Below are 12,626 nucleotides of genomic sequence, written 5' to 3'. Positions count from 1 at the left end.
CAGTAGCTCTAGACATATCTAACGCAGTTTACAGGGCTTAGCACAATGGTTTTCATGAAAATCAAATCCTATGATATTGCTAGACGTATACTCAACATGGTCAAATCCTTCTTAGATAAGAGAAAAATCCAGGTTGTCCTTGATGGCCGTACATCAAGACAACATGATATAAATGCAGGTGTGCCACAGGGGTCAATCCTTGGACCTTAATTATTCTTGATATTCATAAATGACCTCTCTGATAAAATTTTCTGAGATAGGGATATTTGATGATGACACTACGCTCTATAACAGACACGAGGGTAAAACTAATGAACATATACCTAAGGAAATTTCTAAAACTAGAGGAAGACCTCTACTCTGTTATGGACTGGGGGCGTAACTGGTTGATAACGTTCAATGCTGCTAAGACTAAGCTTATTTCCTTTAATAATTACAAGAAATATGATGTTAGGCTTCATAAGGCGTACACGTTGTTCTTTAATCAAATTTTTTTAATTACCGACTAATATTTTTCAATACTTATTAAAGACATTCAGCTTCAAAACCCATCTAAGAACACACCCAGACACAAAGTATATTTGTGTGAAATTTCATTAAAAAAAAAAATCAGCCCAGCCATTTCAAAGAACTCTCGCTCGCTCGCACACACACACACACAGTGCCTTATACAACTAGAGATAGAGATCAAAAGTCCTTTATTTACAGTTTATTTCATTAGTGTAGGGTGGTGAAATACCAAAAATTAAAGATAGGTGTTAGAAAAACCCTCCCAACCCTTTCTAAATGATAGACCGCTCAATGTTTTCCGGCTTGTTTGGAACTGAAAACAAACAGGTCGGTATCTAAGTTGGGCTGAAATCTAGATGGGAAAAGAAAAAATAGGGTGGGGGAGTTGGGGAACAAATAATGTCTTTCCAAGATGAATGCATCTTGGAGGTTTTTCTATTGGGGTCATTCACTTGACTAGCTAAGAAAATAAAAGGCTTACTTCAAGGACTGAGGGCTGAAAGGACCAGGAATCATCTGTCATTCTCAAGCAGGGAACATGTGCTCATACTTAACTCCTCTTCATGCACACAAATTCACTACTTTTATCCATCTTCTTTCGAAGACTGCAAAATGCAATTTTTTTCCCTATCACATCTGATCTTGACCTTCAATTGATCCTTGTAGAACATGATCAGATACTAATCAGAAGATTAAACCCCTTAGACGTGACCACCATTCTTGCTATGGCCAAGATTGCAAGAAACACCATCCATCTCTCCCTGTCCCATGGTGGCCAGATATTGTGTATGATGTAGGATACGTTCAACGGATGAGGATGCTTGGGATCAATACAAGCCATCACCTCGTTGACAAACCCCTAGTACTGCCAGAGTTTGCTGCATTCAAAGAAGGCGTGTTCAGCATTTCTTCTGCTAGGGCCCCACAACAGACACCCAGACGAATCCACTAATCCAGACCCATGTAGTATGGCATTGAAGGGTAATACGTTGAAAGGTGATATGTTCCAGTCCAATCGCTAGGTCAAGGAAAACTCAAGAGTTGTTGGGATGACTCAAATCTGGCACCCACCTCCACTGAGAGTGGATCTCTTTAGACAACCCCAAACGTTTGACAAGCAGGTCATTGGAAGCTTCTTGAGCATGGTTCGGCACTCTCTGAACTGTGTATCACCCGTTGGCTTACAACGACCCTCGACTGAATGATCAAGGATGAGGTCAGGAAAGACACTATCAACCATGGAGTTCCACGCAAATTCCTCTGTCAATGTCTGATTTAGGAAAGCCTATTTCTCAGTATCTTGATAACACATCAAGTCTGGCATGCCCAAGTCTCCCTCACACGAATGTTGAACACAGACTTGTTTGCGAACCCAATGCCTCTTCCCATCCCAAAGAAACAAGGACAGGAAGTGCTGGAGAACCTTTAGGTATTTTGCAAGCAGAAGAAATACAGCAAGTTAGAAGCTGAGAGGGAAGACACACATGGCACAATAGCACATGCCTCTGCTCTATCCTTTAAGGAAAGTTTCCTCCGAAGCCAAGAATTAACTGCACCTCCGACCAATTCTTTTCGAGTTGGAGACCAGGTCTGAACTGAGCCATCCATTCAGCTGAAAGGTACCAGAAGAATGGTGACACTTCTCCAGGCATCCAACTGCAGACCGACCAACTTGCTATGGTTGATTTTATTCCATATGATGTTTGTGCGATATTTTTCTTGATGATGGTCACAAAGTAAGTGTTCAATTTAGTAGAACCTTATAATTGAAAACTGATCTTTGATGATATAAGTCATAAAAAATTATTAAAAAAATTTTTTTTTTAGTGTGAAAGTTAAATTTGTAATCGATGTAATTAACGTGAAAAAGAAAAAAGTGTAAATTGTAGAATTTAGAGGCCAATTTCCTAAACGTCCGCCGTTGATTTTTTTTTTTTAATTTTATATCTATTTTTTATTTATTTACAACTTCAAGGCAAGTGAAATAAATAATGTTTTTATATATAACTATTTTTAAATTATTCAAACTCTTCAGCTTAAAAAATGTTGCAATTTTTATGGGCCTAAATTTATTTTGTTTAGTTTTCATAACATGAAATATGGAGGGGGGTAGAGAGAGCACCTAATAAAAAATATTTCTCCTCATTTAATGAAAACTGCTTTTAAAATATAAGTTCATTTAAAATTGAATACATATCGAAAATTTCATGAAAATCTGACCATTAGTTGATTTTTGCTAGATTTGCGAGGGTGTTTACAGCTTCAAAACGATCACTACACACTACATATGAATGTGGTTTTAAAGCGTCGATAATATAAACACGGTTTTAGTTTGGCATTTTCAATGTTTTTGTACGCTATAAAACAATTTAAAAAATATTACTACTTTATTTGAAGCTTCTTTTAAATGATATAAAAGTTATAATAATAATAATATTAAATCAAATTACAGTTACATCATGTTACATATAAGGGAGGTTAAATTTGTGGCGTGCGCAGTCAGAGGTTTTCAAGTGGATACGAGATGGATTATTCAACCTATAATTTTCATCTTTGTTTTATATTCGCGACATTTCGCCCGATGTAACCTCTATGCATCTTTTCGACTAGAAGATTACAAAATTAGAAGAAAAAAAAGTTTTAAATGTACCTGAAATCAGGTTACATTGGCAGAAATGAAAATAGTAATCTGAATAATGCAATATAAAATTACCAATCTTCATCCTAAAAATTACGAAACATTTCATGTTTCTTTTGAACTAAATCATCCAAGCATAAGCAATCAAGCAGTTTAAAAAATAAAATAAAAATCTAATTTTAAAAAATCCGAATAAGTTTAAACACTTGTTGAATCTAGTTGAGTGCGTCTCGTTTTAAGACTAAACTTTTTACAAGTTCACAAAAAAAAAAAAGAAAAAAAAAAAAAAAGCATTCTTTTTAAATCATGATTATTAATTTCGGCCAATGTAACCTCCGAACTTTTTCGGGTCAAATTTTGGATTTTTATGTTGAACGAAATTTTGGGTGTAGATAGTTTTTCATTGTTACTAACGCTACACGATGTGTTCATGGAGATATTTCTAGTATGACATTTTGAAAACACATCTTGCTTAATAATATACTACTACTACTACTACTACTACAGAATTGCTAATTTTTTTACCGTTCCTCATATTCTGATTCTTCATTGGTGTTGTAATCTATTTATAATTATTGGTTCTCATTATATGCAATTCTATACAATCAGTTTTTGTTTGTTTAGTGTAGTCGTAGATTTGGAATCTTGAAATACAGTACACCATTCACCCTTTACAGAGTTACATGATGGGATATAATTTAAATTTCGGTTCTTATGCCGAATACGGATTGTTGAAATAAGACAATGAGTCCGCGTTTCATTCAGAAATAATTTCACACAACAGTACATGATATAGGAACGTGGAATTTTACCGGTGCTCAAATATAAACTTTAAATTCTATAACACTATGGGGCACTATTGGTTTAAAGGATATACAGTTGAGAAATTGGTCAACAATTTATTTTGGTTTACCTACTCGTTTGTTTTGCGTTAAAAGTTAAGCGTAAATATTGATTGTGAGTAATAAGAGTTCAGTAAAATCAGTTCAGTTCACTCCAGTTTTTAGTCACGGGGAGTAAGATACCTAGCTGATACAACAGACGGGTAAATTTAAAACGCTTACATCTATCAAATATATTTTAAACGCAAATCCGTTGCAAATAAGTAAGTAAACCCAATGTGAACCTAACTAAACAGTCTTTTGCATAACTAAAACTTATTTTTAGTGTTTCACGATTGCGAAACATTTTTGGTAAATGTTTACTTTAACTACAACAGAACACCGACCAATAAAATTTGTTTTTTTAAAGGTTTTCGGGGTCGCTGACAACTAATCTGATATTCAAACCCGTCGCAAATTTACCGTTTGCATGGTATTAACCCCTGAACCTTCGCACTATTTTGTGCCAACTCACCGCCATCGTTTATGCTATTCTTACATGATGCGTTCGCGCATGGACGCGCGTAGTAAGGTGACTTGTCACATCGCGGAAGAATTTTTAAGCAGACATTTGAAATAAGTTTTTAAAAACAACAAAATGTGGTTCATTTTTCTGTGTTACATGGTTTTTGATACTTTTTAATTGATCTAAAAAAAAAAAAAAAAATTTAGTTTTCACGAGTGGTTTACAAAAGCATTTTTATTTTTTGTTTTTTTTTTAGGGGGGTATTCAATTATAGAACTTGTACAACATTTAAGGTGCTTCTTTGCTTCTGCAGTTTAATTTACCGTTTTTCCGCCCCCACCGTTTTACCGTAAGTAACGCGCCGACACACCGAGCAGAACTGTTTAATTTTTCACAAAAATTCTGTTTACATTGGGGGGGGGGTACGGGGGGGTCGCGCGCCGTCCGCCGTTGATTTTTTTTTTTATTTTTAAATTGTCTGTTTTTTATTTATTTACAACTCCAAGGCAAGTGAAATAAACAATGTTTTTTATATATAACTATTTTTAAATTATTCAAACTCTTCAGCTTTAAAAAAATTTTTACTCTACCCAACTGGATAAGTTCTTAATGTTTTTATTTAATGTAAAATGTTTATTCGGTTTGAAAAACAAGTAGTGTTGAACGCTAGGTGTGTCAGTGTCAGTAATTTCGTGAAAATAGTGAATAATTCCACCCCATCTTTCCAAGCTCCTCGAAAAATGTAATTCAAGCCCGAATTTTTTTTTTAATTAAAGGAGCAAGGACCAAGGTTTCATTAAAGAAAACAAAAAATAAATAAAAAAAAATAACGTGGTTTAAAAAAAAAAAAAGATTTTAAACTTCAAACTTTACAGGTAAAATTCTAAAAATCACTACGTTTTTTTTTGTTTTAAATTTGTATATATTATTTATTGACATTTTCTCTTAAATTTGTGAGTAAATTAATTATTTACTTTTCGGTGAGTAAATTAATTATTTACTTTTTAATAGACACTTGAAAATGGGGGGGGCGTGAATTTAAAAAAAAACATTTGTCTAAAATATTATATTCGGTTTATTCGAAAGAACATAAAATTTCACATTGACCCTGAAAATATCGTAAAAATAGAATCAATAGAAAAATTGATAGATTTTTAAAGTTTAAAAATTGAAAAATATTGAGTTCGAAAAATTCATTACGGTTTTAAAAAAAAAATATTTCTATTACTTTTAAAACAACTTTAATAGTTTATTTTGGAAGTATAATCCATAAAGAAAATAAACAACACACTTTTAAAAGAGAAATTACGAGTTTTTTATATTTTATTCACAGTTTCGTGTTAGGGGTGTCAAAAATTCTGATTCACCTAGTTGAACGCTACGTTTGGCGAAGAAAAAAATGGCCGCGAAATCTCTTTACATCTTTGAAGTCTCGACTTCAAAATAATAAATAAATAAATAAACACCCAATAAATGTCACGGTAACATTTATTGGGTAGTTTTTGTTTTATTCAACTTATTGTCAAAACTTCAAAGACGTGAAGAGATATCATGGCTATATTTTTTCTTCTTCGCACAGAGCGTTCAACACGACTTGTTTTTTCGGTGCTAATGCACTTACTGATCCGCACTATTTTTTAAATCGTATTTCTAAGTTTAATTAAAGTTTTATGATTTTTTTTTTATTATTCAATTATAAGGTTAAAGTATAGAAGGTACAAAACACCCTCCCCATGTTAAGAATGGCTTTTTAAATAATAACGTTAGTATATCAGCATGGATCAATAAGTGCATGAGTACCGTTTTTTCCAACAGAATAACATTTGACATTAAATAAAAACACAAACTTTATTCAGTTAGGTAGAAAAGTTTGGTACAACTTTTTCTTATGGATTGTAAAACAAACCCGAAAATTGTTTTAGGTTAAAAATTCAAAATAATTTATTTGGATCAACAATAAAATAGTGGCGTGGTCGAACACGAACACAGTTTGTTTTTTTTTTCTTTTGTTGTTTTTTTTTTGTTTTTTTTTTTTCTCCCCGGTTTAGAAGCAAAACTAAAACAAGTCTTCACTTAAACTTCAACGATAACTTTTAATAAGAAATTACTTTCGAATTTACACGCTTCAACATCAATTTAGAATTCTGCATAGGAAGAAATCACCGTGACGATCATTGATAATCATGGGTAGGGGGAAAAAAATAGTCGGAAACGATGTTTATTTCGTATTTAAAAAAATACGTTGTAGCATTTAAAATTGATGGAAAGAAAATAATTTCAGCAAATTTAGAAACATGGCGAGAAGGGGGGCCCGGGGGCGAGTTTGTTAACTTTCACGTACGCGGAAAAAAATTGCTTGAGGACGTTAAATGCACAACACAAGTGCCATGATTTCTTTAAAAAAATTACATTGAAATCACAGAAATTCTGTTTATTTAAAAAAAAAAAAAAAAAAATTGGGGTTTGTATTACTGGTACAGTGGTACACAGATCCAAAAAAGTTGTCAAAAAAAAAAAAAAAATATATATATATATAACAAATAAATATTATCAAAGGCAAAGTTACTTTTCTACCAAACTGGATACATTTTTTTTTGTTTTTATTCAATGTAACATGCTTATTTAGCTCGAAAAACATGCAGTGTTTACCGATGTAGTGGAAAATTCAAAATAGCGCCCGACACTCTTTAACATAGTAAGTTTGAGAAAAAATGTTATAAATAATAAACTAGACAAAATACTATTAAAAAAACACCGAATATATGTCAACTTATGTCACGGTAACATATAATGAGCGAATTTCTAACAGTATTTTGTCTAGTTTATTATTTATAACATCTTTTCCTGAACTTACCGTGTTAAAGAGAGTGTCGGGCGCCATTTTGAATTTTCCAATACATCAGTAAACAGTATGTTTTTCGAGCTAAATAAACATGTTACATTGAATAAAAACACGAAAAATATATCCAGTTAGGTAGAAAAATAACTTATCCTGCCTTTGATAACATTTATTTGTTATATACTTGTTTTTTGACAACTTTTTCGAATCTATGTGCACAGTAATACAAACCCATAAATGGGTTAAGATATGGATGAGTTGGATGACCAACATTGTATATAATGTAGCTTTTTTAAAGCAAATATAAAAATAGAAGTTTTATTCAGTCTTTATTTGAATTTTTATAACAAAATTATAACCTTTGTAATAAATATATGGGTAACTATACTAAAATATGTTTATGCACTTTTTTCATCAAAAAGCAGGTGTTTTTTTTTGTTTGTTTGTTTTTTGGTAAATTTCTACGACGTGCCCCAGCATATTATAAACATCCCTACCTCCCCATGTTAAGAACGGCTTTCGGAATAAACGCCCTCCAACCTCGAAAGCCGTTCTTAACATGAGGTGGTTGAGGGGGGGTTATACTACGCTGGAGCACTAGCAGGTCGTAAAAAAAAATAAAAAAATACCAACACTTGATGCTTGATGAAAAACAGTTCATAAACATATTTTTATCATAAATTTTATTATAAAAGTTCAAATAAAGACTGCTTGAATAAAACTATTTTTGCTTAAAAAAAAAAAAAAAGAAAAAGAATATAGTGTTGGTTATCCATACCTTAAAATTTGTCTGACGTCACTTCCATCGAATGGCTTTGTAAACAAAGGAGTGCCAATCTTAACGAAAGTCATATCAATATTTAAAAATAGAGATCGATCGTGTAATTTGAAATTTTAATTGACCAAAATTGCATGCTTTTACGGTAATATGGAAATTTCGAGTTTTAAATTTTTAAAGATATTCATACAAAAAATGTTATTTAAAAATATTAATATTATTTTTGTTAAAAGTTAGATTTCGCAAGATCGGTTTAAAAATAAAACATTCACTTGCATATCCCATAAACAACAATATCTCGATCCCTTTCTTTGATTGTCAAAAATAGTGAAAAAATAAAATAACAGGGGGGGGGGCATTTTTAATTATAGAAAAATTTTACTGTTACATATAATTTAGTAAAAAAAAAAATAATCTCAAAAACAGATTTTAAAAATAATTTATCAATTCCGACTAATCTTTCTTAGTCATCGAACATTCTTGTGAATGATTTTTTAATCTTCTCACCCCCAACACACAAAATACCAGAGTAGTAGTAAAACGCATTCAAGTTCAATTAATTAGCTAATAATTCAGAAAAAAATTCAATTTCTATACGATCGATTTATAAAAATGAAGATGACTTTAAAAGGCTCAATGATCAAATGGAATGACAATTCCTGACTGAAAAAAGTTGAAGATTTTCAATTCATTCATCATACTGAGATTTGACAATAAACAGATGCTTAAACTTTACCATTCATAAAACTTGGTTTGGGTGCTTAAGAGTTTGCTGGATTGTGCGTGAAACAAACAAAAAAAAAATCAATTTTCTTTCGATTCAACTATGCTGTTTAGTTTTGTTTTCATGTTTTATTTATTTATTTATTTATTGTACCTATGCAGAATACAGAGTGTGCTGAAATATTTAGAAACCCATTCTTAACAGAGATACTTACACGTAATAATTTGATAAAGAAAAAAAGATGCTGTGAAATTGATTTTTACTTGAAAATCCAATCTAAAAGAAAAAAAATAGCAACATCTGGATAAGTACCTATTTTTGATGACTTTGAAAGTTTAATGTTACGATATGGTTTGATCATTAAATTATTAATCGAAACCGCATTTTTATAAAAATATCATTCTTAAAATAAGGTTCGTACTTGGTATTTTCTTTTATTCATAAATTAATCGATTTAATTAGGTTCGAAAACTTCCAATGACAGAAATGACTACTTTTCGTGACCCTTTGGAATTTGAAAGCATTTAGTTTTCAAATTCCGAAGAGTCGTGTAGAGAAGCAGTGCTTAAGCACCGTTTTTTATTTTGTTTTTTTTTTCTTTTTTTTTCGATGCCACGAATTCGAAATTGGGTCGTATGAGCAAGAAAATTCGGGTCTGGTTTTACAGTCCACAGAGATTTGAGAAGGTGGTTAAATATTTCTATATCTATATATAACAAACCTTAACTAATAAAACTTACTTGGCCGGCCGCCCCAAAAAAATCAAATTATAAATGAGCAAAAACGAGGGAGATTTGAATCCCCTCCCCTCCCAAAAAAAAAAAGAAAGAAATAAAAATACCAACATCCCTCCTAAAACAAACCCGAAAAATCCAAAGCAAATTTTTAAGACTGATATACGAGGATTGGATTTTTTTTAATTTGCTTTCATGATCTTAGGGTGAATAAAGAAAAAAAACTAAACTTTTTCTATGAGAAGCGAGGTGGGGGTGGGGCAAAAAAACAAAAATGATAGTATTTCCACAAGATTTAAACAGTATTGTTTTTTTTTTTGGGGGGGGGGGTAGCTTGTGTGTGTACGTTTTTTTTTGGGGGGGGGGGTACTCATGCACTTATTGATCCGTGCTGAATGAAGAGGGGAGAGTGTTTTGTACCTATTCTGTACTTTAACCTTACAATTGAAAAAAAAAAAAAAAACATAAAACTTTAATTAAACTTGGAAATACGATTTTAAAAAATAGCGCGGATCAGTAAGTGCATTAGCACCTTTTTTTTACCCTAAATTACCACTGAGTGGTACTAACCTAAGTTTTAGTTCGGTAAAAGTCGATTGGGATCTAGTGTAATAGTTTTATAGAAGCATAAAAAAATTAAATTTTAAAATGAAACTTGGGTTTAAAACATTTAAAAAATTTAACTTTAAAACCTAAGATTTTAAAATTAAATTGTAACAAGAAAAAACTGCTTTTTTCTTTTCAGACGCAAAACGGTTTTATTTCCTTTGGATTTACAATTTCTTGTAGGTGAAAAGTTTCAAGTAATAGTATGTAAATATTCATAGAATAAAGGTGACCGGGATCTTTAGTTTTCTCCTCAACGCATAAACTCATAATTAGCGTTATAAACAAGTAACTAAATAAATAGTAAGAATAGAAAACGCGATCACATGTGTTGGTTATTTAAGCAACCGTTGATTTTTTTTTTTTTTTTGTACTTGTTAATAAATATCTCAACGCAATAAAATACGTAAAATTTAAATTTAGACGTAAATATTTATTCAATCTTATTTATTAAAAGGGAAATTAATAATAAATATATAATTAGGAGTCGTTATGTTTCGATTTGGTGTAAGTGGGGACATCTTCCCTCAAACCATGGCTTGGTTAATTCCTTTTTTAGTCCCACATTTTTAAGGTTTGGTGTCGAACGTAAATGAGGCAAATATTTAGGTATATATAAAAAAAAAAAATTTTTTTTAAAGCTAATACAAACAAATGTTACAGATCGATAGAAAAAAAGCTTACTTGCGAAGAATGTATGTGTTTATATATACGTATATATCCAATCTACCAAGTGTCTGCGAGGCGAAACAATAAGCGATTCGCCTGGCTGGTCGACAAACGCGAAATGATGTAGGCTTTCAGAGAGAGGGGGATTTATTATGGAATTGATATAAAGAGAGTGTTTCATAAATAGAGTGAGAAAATTTGGTTGGTATAAGGAGGGAAAGTAGAAGGTATACTTGATATACTGAAAAAAAGAGAGTGGGAGACTGGCGGCGGAAGATGTGTTTTGAAGGGGAGGGATCTAAAGAAACGCGCAAAAAAAAAAAAAATAAATAAATAAAATGTCCCTTCGAAAAAGGCCCATACGTCACGGGGAATATCATACCCATCATGACGCCATCAAATCTGGTATTAAACGCAAGGGAGAGTTTTTTTTGTTTATTTTTCAAAGGATACATTATTTAAAATAGGGTGACTTACGAAGGGAAGAGGAGAACAAATCCCAAAAGAGGAATGATGGAGCTTCTATTCTTGTTTTAGTATTAATGAAGATTAACGCTCAGCTATCCCCTCTTCCCAAAAAGAAAATATTTCTACTTCTTTAAGCGATTACGAGTGGACACTCCAGTACTTGATTGAAAAATAAATGTTTTAAATGGGTCGATCAATTTCACATATGAATTTAATGTAAAGTGATCTCCCATTTCCGGGCCATTTTACCGTTTTAGGGCAGTTAACCAAACTGGGTTGTTTTTTTTTTTTTTTAAATATAGTGTGCGTTTTGAGGATAGCGGTTCTATTTTTTAGGCGATTAGATGGTATTATTATACAAACACCGTGACAGCGTTACGGTTAGGGTTAGGGTTTAGGGTTAGGGTTAGGGTTAGGGGTTAGGGTTAGGTTTAGGGGTAGGGTTAATTCGTTGTCACGGTGTTTGTATAGTTTTACCGATTAGATGTCGGGTTTAGGGTTAGTGGTAAGAAATTAATTAACTGCCCTAAAATGTTAGAATGCCGCGATAATTGATGATCATCTTAGTTCAAATTTATATACAAAACTGATTCCTTATTCTGGAACTTGGGGGAATTTGGGGGGCACTTCATGGGGAATGTGGAACATGCGTAAACGGGTTTTGAGTTAATAATGGCTGCTCCCTGGGGTTTTCTTCGTATACAAATAAATACACTTTTTTTAAATTATTTAATCGAGCGTGTATTTATTTTATTTTTTGAATGTTTTAAATTTCTTTAATTAAATTTGATTCATACTTTTATTTCGTGCTTGTTTTTATTTTATTTTATTGTCATTTTATTTTGACTTGTTTTTATTATATTTTCCCCCACTAAATATATTTATTTTTTGTTACATGTATTTTTTTTCATACACATTCAAATAATGTTTTTATTTTGTTTTTTGTTTTTTTTTTTCCTCAAATAGTACCTTCAAAAAAGTTTTGAAAATAAAATACAAACAAGCACGAAATAAGAGTATGAATCAAATATAATAAAAGAAATAAATTTTTTAAAATTTGAAATAAAATAAATACACGATCGATTTAAAAAAAAAAAAAAAGTGTATGAGATATATACGAAGAAAGTGAAAGAAAACTCCAGGGAGCAACCATTAAATTAAAACCAGTTTACGCAGGGTCCACGTTCCCGTGAAGGGAAGTACCTGCTTTTGTTTTTGTTTGTTTTTTATTCCCGCCAAGTTTTCCAGTGTATTCACACGTAATCACCTTAAAAACGTAGAATCTCATTGAGTGATTTGGAGTATGATTTAGA

At 31.7% G+C, this 12,626-nt stretch overlaps 1 protein-coding gene across 3 annotated transcripts in view; it reads right to left on the bottom strand.

The window, feature by feature from the left end:
• LOC145259827 (putative protein phosphatase 2C T23F11.1) overlaps positions 1-12,626 on the bottom strand; it is a 338,384-nt gene that overhangs the window by 270,036 nt on the left and 55,722 nt on the right. The window contains exon 1 of one of the 3 annotated variants that reach the window (XM_080117681.1): positions 10,861-11,010. The exons of 1 other annotated variant lie outside the window; for it this stretch is intronic. The gene's annotated coding sequence lies outside the window, so the exon portion shown is untranslated. Of the gene's footprint in view, positions 1-10,860; positions 11,011-12,626 lie in introns of those variants that run through there. One more of the 3 variants, XM_080117664.1, reaches the window with a different exon arrangement.

The sequence above is a fragment of the Euprymna scolopes genome, chromosome 3, assembly GCF_053919585.1.
Source record: "Euprymna scolopes isolate OS-2025 chromosome 3, ASM5391958v1, whole genome shotgun sequence".
NCBI lineage: Eukaryota > Metazoa > Mollusca > Cephalopoda > Sepiida > Sepiolidae > Euprymna > Euprymna scolopes.
Note: the sequence above shows the minus strand (reverse complement) of the source record. Positions and strands in the feature narration are given on the sequence as shown.